We start from the raw sequence: 15,869 nt of genomic DNA, 5'->3' as shown, positions 1-15,869 counted from the left end.
CTTTCTGGCTTCCCATAGCAGCCTTCTCCTGAATTTCAAAACATCTCCCCTTTGCTGAGTCACCTTCCTGGGAAGAGGGGGAGAGAAATCAATACTTGTTGCCTATCAACTCAGTTATCCAATCAACCAGCATCGGCCCCCAAGGCTACAGCCGATTATTCCAAAACCCCCAAACCCCATTTCATTATAGTTAAAAAGAACATTTCCTTTTAATCACCCCCAAATATTTCTGAGGCAGCGGAAAGGAATAAGACTGCCCGGGGAGAAGAGCAGATGACACATCTTTATGCAGAAGGGCACAGCGCAGCATGCGGGGGCAGTAGGCCCTTCTCTGTGGGGGGCCTGCCCAGTGCTCAGTGGGGCTCTCAGGTCTATTTTGGGGGCAGTGATGAGCTGCTTACAGGGCTGACCGGCCAAAGGCAGCTACTTAAAGGACAGCAGGCCACAAGACATGGCATTGAAAGCCTGGCCAGGAGAAACAGAGTGTTTCAAGAGAAGCCACCAGGGCTGAGGTTCCCATTCATTTTCTGTATGAGCCATATGGCCCCCATGCCTCCGCTCCTTCCTTATAAAGAAGCACTGACGTTCTCTGAGGGCCACAGCAGGCTGCAAACTCAGGTGGTCCCAAAAAGGACAGTCAAGGTAAAGAGCAAGTATTGAAGTAGAAGTTAAGGTAAGTGGGACAGGGGCCCCTCTGACACTTAGTGCTCTGTAGTCTTGGAGTGTCTTTGAAGCTCACTGGGCTGCTGTTCCCTCATGTTAGGTGGGTATTGAGTTTATAATCTCCCTTTCTATCCTGACTCTGAAAACAGCATGGCAGTGGTAGTAACAGTAACAGTACTGGTAACAGTTAAGTCAGTGAGCACTCACTGTGGACTGGGTCCTTTCCTTAAATGCATTGTGTGAATCATCTTATTTTACAGATGAAGAACTGGCAGCACTGAAAGGTGAAGTAACTTGCCCCATATCACACAGCCGGAGTGCACAGAGTTGGGATTTGAATCTGGGAGAGCCTGGCCTCTGAACTGGGCTCCTTCCCACCTCCCCAACTGGTCTGGGTGAGGTCCAGGCTTTGGGACCCAACCATAAATGAATGGGTTCAGCAAGACAATTCCTGGGATTCCCTTTGGACCCTGTTGACCCACGACCCCCATGAGCCATCTTGGGATTTGGCTTCTAAATTAAATACTTCTTAATGTCCCAAGTCCATCGACAAGCACTTATTAGGCATCTATCATATCTTTTATATTAGGTATGGGGAGGAGGGGAAAGAAAGGCAAGAAATGAAACTCTGGTCTGCTAGGGACCCTGGCCTGACATGATGAACACAATGCAGGTAGGACACAGCTCAATTAGATACAAAGCAGGAAAAAAGTTGTCCTAAGAAAGGGATACAATAAAAAAGACAATAGAGGCAAAAAGAAAAGGTGACAGCTATGGAGCTCAAGCAGGATTTCAAGGGCAGGTAGGTTTGAGATAGGTGAAAGAGAGGAGGACACTCATGGTGGTCAGAACAGCTTGGGCAAGTGCATGGACCTAGGGTAGACCAAGTACAATGGATCCTAGGGCTTTTGCTAGAGCTACTGGGAAAGAGGTGCTTTCTTTTCCTGGGAGGTGCCACACTGATGAAACATGGCTGCCAGGAAAAAACCTTGGCTGAGAACAAATTGCACCCACATGGAGGAAAGCTGAACCAGGAGATGAGCAGGATGACATAACATCATTTGAGCAGCTGGATACAACCATACCTGAAGCTAGTGACTTGAAACTTTCACATCATGTGAGCCAATAAAAATCCTTTTTTGTTTAAGCTGTTGCCAGGTGGATTTCTCTCACATACAACCACAAGAATACTATCCATTATAATAGAGAGTGCCCAATTCTCCCTCACTGTGACACAGTCCCTTTTCAGGGAAAAGTCTATTCAAGATTCATGCATCAGTTCTTCCCTTTTATTTGGTCCCACAAGGTATCTCCAGGCATCCTGGCACTGAGCACAGAAATACTCAATGAATCAATGAATGACGTCCCCCTCCCCAAGAGTCAGTGCACCCCATCTGTAGAGGTCACATTCAATACCTCAAACCAATCCCCTAGTCTTGGAATTGTGGGATAATGTCTCAGTTTTCTGCCAGTCCCTCTACCTCTGGCCATCACAATCACAGTGAAGTGATTAACCCTAGATGTTCCAGGCACCCACAGATCTGCCAAGTGTTCACTGCTAGAGGAGAGATGTCCAGATCAGGCCCCCTCCTTCCGTGGGAAGCCACCAGACTGTGCCTGAATCCAATCTCCCCCTTAGCTACAGTAAGCTCAACACAGTCCATCCGCTCATCCAACAAATGTTGTTGAACAACTACTACACAGCAGACCTTTTGTTCCAAGTGTCTGAATGAGTCTGGTGATAGGACTGGGCACAGGGGCAAAAACCCAGCAGAGTTTCTCTTCCATGAAATAGAAGAGGCTCCACCCCCACAAATCAATAAAAACCTGAAGATAAGAGTAGCATCTCCACTACGCAGGAAACTCACAAACTTATCTGTTAATAATAATAATAATAATAATAATAATAATAATAAGTTTTAAACTCCTTAAAATAATCCCCTACCCTGCCCCACAGACACCAAGGCATCAAAGTTCAATCTTGTCATTATCTCTGGTATACTGGCAAGGAATGTTCCTTTGCAAAAAGATAAAATAGAATTACAACAGCCTTTTAAAAGGAATCACTTACCATACCAGATGCCAGGCTAAACGTTTTAGCTATACTGTTTCATTGCCTCCTTGCTACCACTCAAAGCAATGGGGAACTGGAAGCTCAGAGAGGTTGAGTAACTGGCCCAAAGTCACTCAGAAAGTGGAGGAAGCAAGATTTCTACTCAGATCTGGAAGATTCCAAAACATCTCCAAACCACAGCTTTCTCCTTCATTAGTGTAGAAATAAGCAGGACCAACTTCAAGGGGTTTCAACAAAAGCTAGATGTGATAATGCATACAAAGTGTTTTAGCACATGTCCTTGCCCATGTGAAGGACTCCGCCCAACAAGACTGGGTATTTCATCTTCAGTGTGTCTGACATGGTTTGAAGCAGGTGAGCTCAGGGCACCATGTAGGGCCAGGCTCAGTGGAAATTCCCTTCCATATGAGGCTCTCCCTCTGCTGTCTGCCACTGATGCTCAAATGCCAGTTGCCTTCTGACAAGTGCACAAAACAGTTTTGGGTGCCTACAGCCTGCTGGATCTACCCTGGCAGGGAGAACTGCCAGGTGGCTCTCTTGCCGGCTGGCTCCTGCCCCTGGCTACTGCCCAGAGTGACTTAACCCAAGTCTGCACCTACTTGCCAAATCACTGGAGGAAAGATGAGCATAGCATGTGACTCAGCCCACCCACGCAGGACACTCACCCTAGAACCCATGCCACGTTCCCCCTGGCACTCCCAGCTGGGTGCCTGGCACACAGCAGCTGCCTGACAACAGAGTAGGCAAGGCTGCAGAAAGAGTAGGTTACAAGTTGTGTTAAAAAAAAAAAAAAAAAAAAAAAAAAAAAAGATGATATTGTGTGCTGACGGGATGTTTTAATCTGGATTCAGGCATTCCAGAAATAACAATAGCTCATGCTCTATATAGCACTCACTCTAACCTTTTATGTAAGGTAAGGGATTTAACCCTCACAACATCCCATGCAGTAGGTACTATAATTAGCCCAATTTTACATATAAGAAAACTGAGGCACAGACAAAATGACTTGTCTACAATCACACACAGGTAAGACACACTGAACCTGGGCTGTTCAGGCCACAGAATCTCCCATGTTCAAGAAAGGATCTGAGGTAACAAATGAGAGAGAGCCCTGAGGCTGCCCCATCATACTGCCCATTTTGCAGACAAGACTGAAGCTCAGAGAAGCTGAACAACATGCTCATGGCCCCACAGCATATGAAGCCAGGCTTCGGATCTGCCTTCAGAACTGGTTCCTGATTGCGTTAAATTTTGCATGGCATCTGGTTTCTACTCCACAAAATCTGACTCCTCCACACCAGCCACCTCCTCTTGCAGAGGGTGATTCCACAAAAGACAAATCCCAATGATGGGGAGGTGAGCCAGATGGGGACAGGGGTTGAAAAGAGGTTCACCTGGCCCTACAGAAAAGCCCAACAGTTACCAGGTTCCCTGCAGGACATGGATTTTCTGCTCTACAGAAATGACTGTGGCTGGTTGCACCACATGGGTGGGAGGGTTCAGGGCTGCTGCAGTGTGGCCATCTTGGGGAGCCCTGACTACCTACAGGACTGTGGCCAGAGCCCCTGCCACCCAGCTCAGGGGAACCAAGCCCAGGGCACCAGCCTGCCCTGGGGTCAGATCAGCAACTGTCTAGCAAGAGCTACCATTGTTAGGTATAGGTGTGCCTTGAAAAAGCACATTCTGTACCACACAATAACTTTATATTTAGAAAGCATCACCCCCTCCACAAACAAAGCACCCATGGCTTGTGTGGCCCAAGCTACAGAGGTAAAGCTTGTCAAAATATCAGCCGGAGCAGAGTGGGTTAAAAATGGCACAATCCTCAGAGACATCTGGTTTCCTGAGTCTCCGACCCAAGCTGGAGCCAGCGGGGAGCCTAGTTGCCTGTCACCAATGCTGCAACGCTGTGCTCTGAAACCAGGGAGGTTCCTGACACGCTCTGACCCAAGGATAGCTCTGCTGGGGGCTCCATATGTGAGAGGACAGGAGGGCACCATACATGCTCTCACATGCAACACGCTCATTACACACACTCTCATACATTCTCTCATACATGTGCACTCATACACAGCACAGTTCGCACTCTCACATGCAATGTGTGCTCACACACGACAAGCTCTCACATGTGTATACTCACACATAGCCTAGCTCACACACAGATGATATTGCTCATATACAACATGTTCTCACATGCATTGTGCACATGCACAGAACACACTCTCACACAACATGCTCTCCCATGTGATACACTCTCCTATACATGCCCACATGTTCAAATGCATTCTCACATACTCACATGTACATGCACTTCCCTCATGCTCACGTGCACTCTCACATACACATGGGCATATGGGCCCATGATTACACAACTCATGTGCTTCCCTAAGATGCTCACATACATCCACGTACAAAAAAAGACATGGAGAGTCCCAGAGAAACACGCCCGGACCTATACCCAGCCATGCCCAGCCACACCCATGGCCACTTCCCAACACACACAGAAACACACACACACACACACACACACCTCAAGAACATACACGCACAATGATCCACACTTGGTCTTCTTGTGTGTGGACAGCCCCCCAAGAGCCACAATTCACACAGAGAAAAAGACCCAAGGAGCCACACACAAGGCTAGATGCACACACAGAGACACATGGACACACACACATAAAGTCACAGCCTCTTCCTCTCACACCCCCAAGGTCTCCCAACTGAAAGCAGGCCCTGGCACTCACCCTGGGCAGGACTGTCCACACACAGGCCGCGATGCTGTCCTTCCAGCCCTGGCCTGCCAGCTGAGCCCACTCTAAGGGCCTGTCAGGCAGTACCACCAGCAAATAAAAAGCGAATGTGCAAAAATAAAACCGAAAGGCTGCGATAAAGCAGTCCCCTTCCCACAGGACTCTGCGCTGACGCAGGTTCTGCTCTCTGCAATAAACATTTTCATTCTAATTTTAAAAGACATTAGCATTACCTCTTTGGCTCTCCATCCAGCCAGACGGTACTTCGCCTGCTGGGCCACTCACAGGCCGCCCTGGGTGGTGAGGGGATACAGAGTCTCAGGCCTCACACCTGAAGCCCTCAGTTCACCCTGCACGATGGGTGCTGACCTAGGGACCTGCCGGCCACCTGGATCTGATTTACACCATGCTCATGGGATCCCAGGGATGACCACTGCATAAAGCAAAGAGATACCCCCAAACTTCCCCTGAAGAACTCTCTCTCACTCCAGTCAGGACCTCTGCAGACCTAATCCTGCCCTCCAATGTGAGCGTCACACATGAGAAAGGCAGCTTTCAAATGGCGGGTCTAACCTTGGATAAACAAGAGGCTCGGTGTGAACTGGGGCGCTGTTCTCCACCACCATCCCACAACTGGCCCTACCTGCAAACTTGCCTGCAACTCAAGTCTCAGCTCACACCTCCTGGTAGTGACCCAATCTGATTTCTAGGTTTTGTGAAGACTTAAGGAAGAAGGGAAACCACAATGCTAGTCTGGGGGGAAAGTGAGCTATTTTTACAAGCTTGGAGGCCCAGACCCCAAAATCTAGGCTCCATTCTCAGCTCTTGCCCCACTATGCTCACCCCTGAGGCCCCAGGTACTTTGAACAGATGACTTCTGCAAAGCCCACCTCTGAGTCTTTGCCCTGCTGTTCCCTCCTCCTGGAACACATCTTCCTGTCTCTTCCCCAGAGCTGTGCCTGGTTCTTCTTCAGGTCCCAGTTTCCCAGTCACTTCATCTCATTTTGTTGGGGACCTAGGGATCCCATACTGAAGGGGGAAGACCAGTTCCTGCCTTCACTGAGCTACAATGCAGGCAGCCCCCTCCTGGAAGCATCCTCAGCCTCCCAGGTTTTGTTAAGCACCTCCCCCCCACCCCCCACCCCCACCCCCACCCCCACCCCGTGCCCACAGGTCCCTGGAGTCTCCACTTAGGGGACAGCTCTTCGCAGGCTGCTTCCACCTACCTGTCTGCCGTCCGTCTTCAGTTGCTATGACCAGGGGCTCCCCAAGAGTAGGGAGCTGCATGCCATGCTCGCCAGGTCTCCCCACACTGGGCACAGCATAAGCCCAATGGGTGGATGTTGAGTATATAAGTGAACGAATAGCTTATGCTGGAGAAGGCATGGATCACGGTCTTCTTCCTCTCGAGTAGCACAGAGAAACTAAGAAAGGAACCTAACTAAGTCCTTGCTAAAGAGATGACACATCAGCTCCCAGCTCTTCTATACTCTGCCCTGGTGCTGGCACTGCAGCCCCCTCCAGCCGTTTCCAGCTGTTTCCACATCACTCCATTACCAATTGAGGCTCCATAGATCCCAAGCGTAAAACTGCAGGGTGGGAAAGAGAAATGTCAGCAGATGGCTCGTAACAGCCTCCCTCCAGGGCCTCTTTGAATCTCCCTTTGAAACATCCCTACATTGGCCTTCTCCTGGGCAGCCCCTGTGCCACTGCCAGGCCCACTCCCCCTTAACGCAGGCCTAGATGATGGTAGGAGCCCCTCCTCAACTCCCTGATGGGTCTTACCCAATGATCCCTCCTCCCCACAGCAGCCTGGAGGCTTTTTGCAAAAGGTAATGGATCCTGTGCTCAAACTTGTCCATGGCTTCCTGTAGGTCTTAGAATCAACCCCTCAAAAACCTCACCCTGAGCCTCCAGGAAAAGCCCAAATCTGATCCAGTGTCCCAGGAGGCCCGATCTGAAACCCACCACCTGCTTCAAGCTTACCTGGATCCCAATTAAATAACCCGCCAGTCCTCAATTGCCCCTGGTTCTCAACCTCTGTGCCAGTGCCCAAGCTGTTCCCTGTGTCTGATGCTGTTCCTTGGTGTAGAATGGCTACTCTAATTCCCTGCCTGGCAAACTCATTTTTTCAGACCTGCTGCAAATAGTTTCTGTGCTGCTCCTTCCAAACTCCTGGCTTTCCATGAACCCATACAGTGTGTACCCTGTGAAAACTTCCATCTTATATGCTGTCATGGGGGAGGGGTCTTCTCTCCCTGGTGACCCTCTTGAGAGTAGGAGTCCCATCTTATTTAACTAGGGGCTCTGCAGATCTGGCCCAGAGTAGACACATTGTGTATTAGTGATTACTGCTGTGATGAATATAATTTTTAAGCTCCCCTTGCAGCCTGGTGCCTTGCTGTAAGCTCTCATATTAGTTTGTTTCTCATAAATCAAGACAAAAGGAAAATCCAGATGCCTCTGCTTCCTCCCCAACTCCTCATGCTCCAGTCTGAAGGTAGAGGGTTTGGGGATCAGCATGTGAGCAGTGGGGGGAAGGGTCCCTCCGAGATGACACAGGAAGCAGGGGGACATCCCCCCAAGACAGGCATGTGAGTATCTGAGACTCTCACATTCAGCCCAGAACAACATGGGTCTGAGTCCTGTGTTGCTCCCCACTTCCCCCATCATTTCCCTGGAGCTCTGTCAGCAGTGGTCAGGACAAGGTTAGCATGAGGCAGGCTGTGTAGGCTTTTAAAGACATTTGGGACTCTGAAAGGGAGACAGGAAAGATTCTGAGTACAGGATCCCAGGGGTACCATGCTCTGCCCAATGGTACCCTACTTTAAGGACTTGATACTTTATCTTGAGGAAAGAAGCTCACTCTCTAGAGGCAAGACCTTTGCTGCCCCTCATTTCCTGCGGCTGAGTCTCCTGGACAATTCCAGCTCCACTCACAAACCAGCTCAACAGCTGAGCTGGCCTTGCCTTCCGAAGAGAAGATCAAAGTTGGAAATGCAGCTCAACTGAGAACTGGGACTTAAATCATCAGAGAAGAAGGACGGATGATGAGCACGCCATGGGGCCTTGGCAAGGGACTTCACCCTTCTGAGCCTCAATTCCCTCACCTGGAAAATGGGTAGAAGTAATAAAAATTTCTGAAATCCCACACAGGGAACACTCAACATGATGCCTGGCATTCTGCTCTGCTCCAGCTGTGAGGAGCCTTATGACAATAAATTGGGTAAACCTAACTAGTTTCTGGAGAGCAGGAAGAAAGGCCAGAGTGGAAGAGAGCAGCTCAGGACAATGAGACTTGGCCTGAGCAAGTAGGGAACTTAAGACCATAGTCCCACCCCCCCATACCCACCCCGAAAGGCTCTACTTTGTACCCTCTGGGCAGCCACGGGAACGCTAACCAGCCTTGGGTGATCATAACGCTCTGAGGGCCAGGCATCTCCTGATTTTCCACACTGGAGAGTTGGTGGAGGGGGGGCACACATGGGGGAGCGTGCTCAGTGGCTCGGATAATCCAGGGGTTGTCACTCATTCATGAGCCTCCTCCCCAGGACTTGCTGCCAACTCTATCTTGTGCTGGGTGACATAAAACTTCCTAGCCCCTGCACCCTTGCTGGAGGACAGGGTAGGGAGGGGTAGGGACTCCAAGCCTGAGCTCTGGAGTCAGATCATAGCTCCAGCACTGAGCAGAGAGCTGCCACAGTTTATGGGGGGCTCATTCGAGGCCACCTCCAGTGCCCATCACTTTAGACCAGCATCCCCTGACTCTGCATAGGTCTCAGCAGGCCCCCCATTATGGCTTTGAGACCTTGAAAGAAGACAACAGTGCTCAAAGCTGCCAAATGGAGGCTGTGAGTTCTCTCCAGTCTGAAGAGCGAAAGTAGTGATGATATAACAATACTAATATTAATAAAACATTAATAATAGTAACAGCCATTCATACTGGACAACATCAGCTTTATACTGACCGGGACCTTATGCTGGCTCCTCTGGTAGCATTCTCTCACTCCTAAGTAGACCCTTCAGAAGTAGCATTGTTATGCTTATTTTACAAACAGGAAACAGATTTAAAATGGTAAAGTCATCTCTCCTATTATCCCTTCTTACAGACCAGGAAACAAAGACCCAGAGAGAGTAAGGCACTCATCTGAAGACACACAGCAGGCAACAGACCAGAATTTGATCCCAAGGTTATCTGACCTTCATGCTCTTAACCACAATTCTTTCCTCCTCAGCAAAACCCACGCTAATCATTCAACAAACAGTGGCTGAGCCTTTAAGAAACTCCAGGTAATGTTCAGGGCCGGGAGGAGTCCTGTGCTCTGGTGGCTGACCAGCTAATGGGGGAAAGACAGACTCCTGAGGGTGATGAGGGCCAAGGAGGGGACTAGGAGAGGAATTTATAACAAAGAAGAGTTCACCATCTTCCAGAGATCAAGAAAGCCCTCCTAGTTAAACAAGATGCATTCCAAACCGCACAAAATTTCTGTACAGAGGGGCAAAACAGACATTCATTAGACAATCATGTAAATCCTTTCTTTTGCTTAAAATCGTGAGTGCCACCAAACAACTGGGCACTGTTGTAACCAGGGCCCGGCAGGTGACACATGTCCTTGTTCCCTGTCCCCAAGATCCTCCAACCTGGAGGCAACCAAAGGTACTTACCTGGCAGGAAAGCCAGGCCCTTGGCATGACCCTTGCCTCCCCCCTGCCAGCTCCAGGTCCCTGTAAACTTCTCCTGACCTTCTGGCCACAGGGAGGTAGCCGGAGCTGCTCACTCAAGACCCAGCCACAGCCTCTGCTTCCCGTGTTTCATGCGGCTCTTGGAATTATCGATTCTGCCACTAGAATGGCCAGGATAATTTTGCTTAGCTTCAAATACCTGGTTCTCATGAATTCCTTGGCCAGAAGGTTATAAAGCTTCTTCTAAAACATGGGGGAAAGATTAAGCCTGCTTATGGTTAATAATACACTATACCCTGTCCATCAAGCTGCCTGTCTGCTATTGAAAGTTCACTATTAGATACTTATTTAAACAGCCTCGCAAGACCTCCAAGGAAAGTGCACTTATGCATTTTTCCCCTCCTTGCTGGCGTAAACGACTATAGATAAACATCAATTCACTCCTGCGGATCACAGTCACAGTAAATAAATTTTTCAGGAAGCTTGAGATCTGCACAAAGGCTCCACCAAGCTCCCATTTCACACAACATCAATGTTTGGCCTCCAAGAAATAAAAGCTCTGAGGTGCCCATCACTAGGGCAAAATTATCAATTGTCAAGTCACTTTTAAAAGAGAAAGAAGACACAGCTTTTCAGGGAGACATTTCTCTAATGCTTAAAAAAAAAAAGTTGGATGGACAGTCATTTCACCTGCAAACTAAGCACTGGGACTTTTCCCCTGAAATCCCAGGTGGCCAGCCCCAAATTTCTGTCCCTGACCCACTGCCCCTCAGCGTGCCCAAGCAGCCACAGTTAGAGCAGGCAGTTCTGGCTGAGTTCAATGACTTCAGTGACTCGGGCTCCGGGGTTATTTTTACTTTCTCAAAGTGTTGTTTTTTTTTTTTTTTTTCCCACTACTTTTAGAAGTGGCAGACGAGGCTTGTCTATTATAAAATATTTGTTGCAAACACACACACACACACACACACACACACACACACACATTTGCTCCACACACACAGTTCCTGTCTGTGTAAAAATCTCAAGTCGCTGTAGTGTGAGGGACAGGAGACAGGGAAGCTGAGACACCCGCCTGGGCATGAGGGTTTATGTAACCCTTCAGGCCTCGGACTTCACACAGTTCTGCCGAGCTGGGGTCCTCTAAGTTGGGAGCCTGGAGGACACATCATTTTAGAAATGGGGAAACTGAGGCATGGAGGGGCCTAAGGCAAGGGAAGGGAATCAGAGAAGTGGACCTGAATGTACCTGTACTTGAATCTCAGCTCCACCACCTTTCACCTGGGTAGCCTTGGGCAGGTAACTTGGGCCGAAAACTGTAAAGACTCTAGGAAAAAATATGCCCCCAACTCTGAGGATTGCTAGCAGCTTTAGAAGAAATAGCCACCACCAGCTCTTTCTCTCTCTCTCTCTCTCTGTCAAATTTGTCCAAGCCTCAGTTTCCTTATCTATAAAAGGGGACTTGCAGCAGTCTCTGCCTCACAGGGTCACTGAGAAGATTCACTTCTAGATTCATACTCATTAATTCTACTGTTAAAGGATTCAGATCCTCCCAGGCAAGTGCTGGCAAAGATTAGGGCTGGATCTGACAGGAGGGTGCACTATTCTTAGAGCTGCACTACCAGCCCCGATTCTAGGTCCACCAGGCAAGAAGATGGTCATGGCCATCTTCCCAGTCCCAGATTCTCTGTTCAAACAATAAGACATGGGGCTTGACACTCTCTAGCATTAAAATCACATGTGATGTCTTCATGGTCAACTGGTAAGGAAGGTGCTGTTATTATCTCCAATTTTCAGAGTGGAAATTGTGGCTCAGGTAAGAACAAGTTGTCAAAGACCAAGGAAGCAAAAGGGCCCCAGGCCTCAGCACAGTCCTACTCAGAAGCCTCTTCACCTCTTCCTGATTCACCAGATCAATGGCAGCAAAGACTTCAGGGGTCAGCATTGTAGTCAGCTTCACATTTAGGACTAAGACTTTCTGGCCACGGCCGGGGGCATCATCCCCCTACCTTTTTCTCACTTCCCCCTCAGAACTCCATATGAAGCTCAGAGTGAAAAGGATACTCTTGACATTTTCTAAAGAAGTTCGAACTGGGAAGAATAGCATCCCCCCCAGAATTCATGTCCACCTGGAACCTCACACTGTGACCTTACTGGGAAAAAGGGTCTTTGCAAATTTAATTAATGAAGATGAGGTCATGCTGGGTTAGGGTGAGCCCAAAATACAGTGAAAAAGAGGACAGACACAGATAGAAGACAGCCACATGACAACGGAGGCAGAGATTAGAGTGATGCAACCACAAACCTAGGAACTTCAAAGGATTGCCAGCAGCCACCAGGAGCTGGAAGGGGCAAGGCAGGATCCTCCCCGACAGCCCTAAGGAGGAGAGTGGCCCTCCTGACACGTTGATTTCAACCTTCTGGCCTCCAGAATTGTGAAAGAATACATTTCTGTATTCTTTTAAGCCCCCAACTGATGGTACTTTGTCATGGCAGCCCTAGGAAACTACTATAGTGCTATTCTATAAAACATGCACAGAACCACAGGCGACCATTGTTCAGACTTCTGAAAGGTTCCAGACTGGCTGGGGTGAAAATAACAATGGGCCCTCTTGGCTGGGCAACCAGGGTCCAACCAACCCACACCCCTCAATGGTCCCATCTAATTTCTCAGGGGGCTACACAGGGAGAAGCATAGGCCATCCAGTCACATTTGGAGTTGCCAGTGATGACCCCCACTGGGTTTTCTCCAGGTCTTCCTTGAAAGGGCATGGCTGAGTTGGGATATCCATTATGGCAGCTTTGGGGCTGTAAATCTCACTTCCCTCCGTGAACAGGAACAAGGCTAGCCTCACAGGTTATTTATTGCCAGCTGCCTCTTCAGAGGCCATTCTCTGTACCAGGCACCATGCCCAGCCACCTGGTTCCTGTCGGGAGTGGGCTCACTATCTTCTTCAGGTACCTTTTGAGGTGAGTCTAGATTGACCCCTTATACAGATGGGCAAACTGAGGCTGGGAGTTGCTGGAGTCAGCTAGGATGTGGCACAGACAGACACAGAACTTCAGTCTGTTGGACTCCACCACTTCTTAGTCCAGAAGAAAGAGAAAGAGGGATCACACAGGAAGATGTTGTCACACAGTCGGTGCTCCATAAACGCTGGTTTGTGCTTGCGGTGTAATCTGCTATTTGGTGATGGTACTGTTTCTCAGCACATCTCCTCAGATAAGCAGGAAGAGAGATGAGAGCCCAAAGCCAGTCTTTACCATTAAAATAAGAAAAGCAAGGCAAGAGTTGGTATATCTATATTAAGCTGATCAGGTTATGGCACATTTAGAAAACCACTGGACAAAATAAGGGAGTTGTGTCTTTAACACCAAGGACCTTGCCCCCTGGGGATGGTCACAGTCTCTGGGTGGGGTTTGGGATTTGGGATTTTTGTTGCTCACTGTGAGGCAATAATAGCTCCAGGCACATTTCATCTGACCCTCCCAGAGACCAAAGATGCCAAAAGATGGGGAGATGGAAATTACTCCCAATTTTACAGGTGAGACTGTGGAATAGAGAGGTAAAGGGGCCTCCTCTAAGTGGTCTGGCCTAGAATGCAAGTCAGAAATCCAGTTCATCCAGGATGCTCCTTCTTTGGGCCACTTGCTGAGCTCTGTCATTTGATATAGACAGATGTCCTGAATTGGTGCACTTCTCCCCAGGTCCACTCCCACAGCACTGCTCCAGTCCCTGTGACTTCTCACCAAGATGCTGCAGCAGCCTCCGTGCTGGCCTCCCAGCCTCCGTTTGGAGATTCTCTCTGCTCCTCTCCACTCCACACAGAAGCCAAAGCCACTTTACTGAAGTGTATGTCTAGCTGTATCACCCCTCTGTTCAACTCTCCTTGGCTCCCCTTAGCCCTCAAGATGAAGTCTAAATTCTTGACCTGGCCATGAGCCCCCTGGGATCCCTCCAGAATGACTGGGTGCTGCTTTGGGCCTATTTAATGCTCAAGCATTGATGCCCTGGTTTCAGCTTCCACAAAGGACCTGAACCTTCTGACCCCTGAACCTTTGCATCTGTTGTTCCCTTTCCCTGGAATGCCCTTCCTTCCCCTTCCTCTCACTCAGCTGGCAACACCTAATCACCTTTCAGCTCTCAGTTTAAATGCCGCCTGAGGCAGGAAACCTCCCAGATCCTTTGGGTGGCCCCCATCACAGCAGTGCTATCCTGCTCAACAATAGCTAAGGAGAACTCAGGTGAGGAGCCATGTCAGGGAAGATCATCTGGGGAGGGAGGCTTTGCTTCTCTCAGCATTCTCTAGTCAGAGCTCTGGGCCTCAGGGTAGATAGAGTTCCCAATTAGACCTCAGGCACTGCCAGTGACTGCTATTCCCTACAAAGTGTTCTCTGTTTTCTTTTTAAATCTTCATTATTACCCCCTTCTTAGGTGATAAAAGTGAGGCTTGGAGAAGAGAAAACACTTGTCCTGGGCCAAAGTCTGGTAATCTGAAGGCAAACACTTGATCTCAGCACTTGCCAGGCTTTGCCTAGATTTGGCATCTGTGCCAGTGGCCACCACATCACAGGGCGGAAGATGTGCTGGGAACAGCAACTGTGCAAGACAAATCAAAGGAACTACGATCACCACCCTAGAGTGTTAGAGCTGGAGAGGACCACGCTTGTTCCACTCGAAACAACCCCCAGTTCCTTTTCTGTCCTGTGCTTTAATCCTCCCAACTGTAAAATGGGCACAAAACACCAATACTACACATTTGACATCCATACATAAGGCAAAGAAGGAGGGCTTGGGACAGAACTGTGAGTCCTGAGGTCAGCAGGTCATTCAAGAGCAGTCAGGCAGGCAACCCAGGCAGATCCTTGGCTATCTCTTCCCTACAAAGTTGCCAGTCACTTAAGAAGCTATGGTGTCTGGCTACATGGTCAGACATCATAAGACGACACACAAGGGAGGTGAACTTGGCTCTGCTCAGCATCTAAACCAGAGAGACTCAGAGCTGCAAGTCTAGAGGAAAGAACTCAGGGTTTGGGGCCAGACACTCCGAGGTTTGAGTCCCATCTCCGCCATCTGCCAGGTGGGTGTCTTCAGACAAGTCCCTTAACTCTCTGAGCCTGTTTCCCTGTTTCCTTTGTGCAGCTGTTGAAAAGATCGGAGTTAACGTTTCACATAGTAGGGCTGAAGTCCATTGCACTTCTTTTTTTTTTTTTTTTTTTAGTCCATTGCATTTCTAATATTTAATGAAATACTTTTCATCCTTTTTAAAAATTGAACATTTTATTGTTAGATCATTGTAAACTCACATGCAGTCATAACAAAGAATGAGGAACTCTCCTGTACCTTTCATCCCCTTGCCCCTATGGGGATAACTTACAAAACTGTGGTACACAGTCAGCCACAACCGGGATACTGACATTGATACAGCTGAGATACAGAACGTTTCCGTCACCATGAGGATCCCTTATGTTGTGCTTTTATAACCATACCTACTTCCCTCCCTGTTCCCATCCCTAATCTGTTCTCCATTTCTCTTGGTCCTCTCAAGAATGCTATATAAATGGAATCATCTAGTATGTCATCTTTTGGGGGACTAGCTTTTTTCACTCAGCAGAATTCCTTCAAGACTCATCCAAGTTGTTAGTTTATCGACAGTTCATTCCTTTTAATTGCTGAGTTTTGTTCCATGGTATGGATGTGC

At 48.7% G+C, this 15,869-nt stretch overlaps 1 protein-coding gene and 1 long non-coding RNA gene across 15 annotated transcripts in view; one reads left to right on the top strand and one right to left on the bottom strand.

Moving 5' to 3' along the window:
• CUX2 (cut like homeobox 2) overlaps nt 1-15,869 on the bottom strand; it is a 285,094-nt gene that overhangs the window by 202,172 nt on the left and 67,053 nt on the right. The window contains exon 1 of one of the 14 annotated variants that reach the window (XM_038575086.1): nt 5,482-5,662. The exons of 12 other annotated variants lie outside the window; for them this stretch is intronic. The gene's annotated coding sequence lies outside the window, so the exon portion shown is untranslated. Of the gene's footprint in view, nt 1-5,481; nt 5,663-15,869 lie in introns of those variants that run through there. One more of the 14 variants, XM_038575077.1, reaches the window with a different exon arrangement.
• Nucleotides 13,654-14,868, top strand: LOC111092601. Its single transcript, XR_005379164.1, has 3 exons — nt 13,654-13,712; nt 13,876-14,020; nt 14,603-14,868. It is a non-coding gene; the product is annotated as an uncharacterized LOC111092601 (long non-coding RNA).

This window comes from Canis lupus, chromosome 26 (genome assembly GCF_011100685.1).
Source record: "Canis lupus familiaris isolate Mischka breed German Shepherd chromosome 26, alternate assembly UU_Cfam_GSD_1.0, whole genome shotgun sequence".
Taxonomy (NCBI): Eukaryota; Metazoa; Chordata; class Mammalia; order Carnivora; family Canidae; genus Canis; species Canis lupus.
This window is presented reverse-complemented; position numbering and strand designations above follow the sequence as displayed.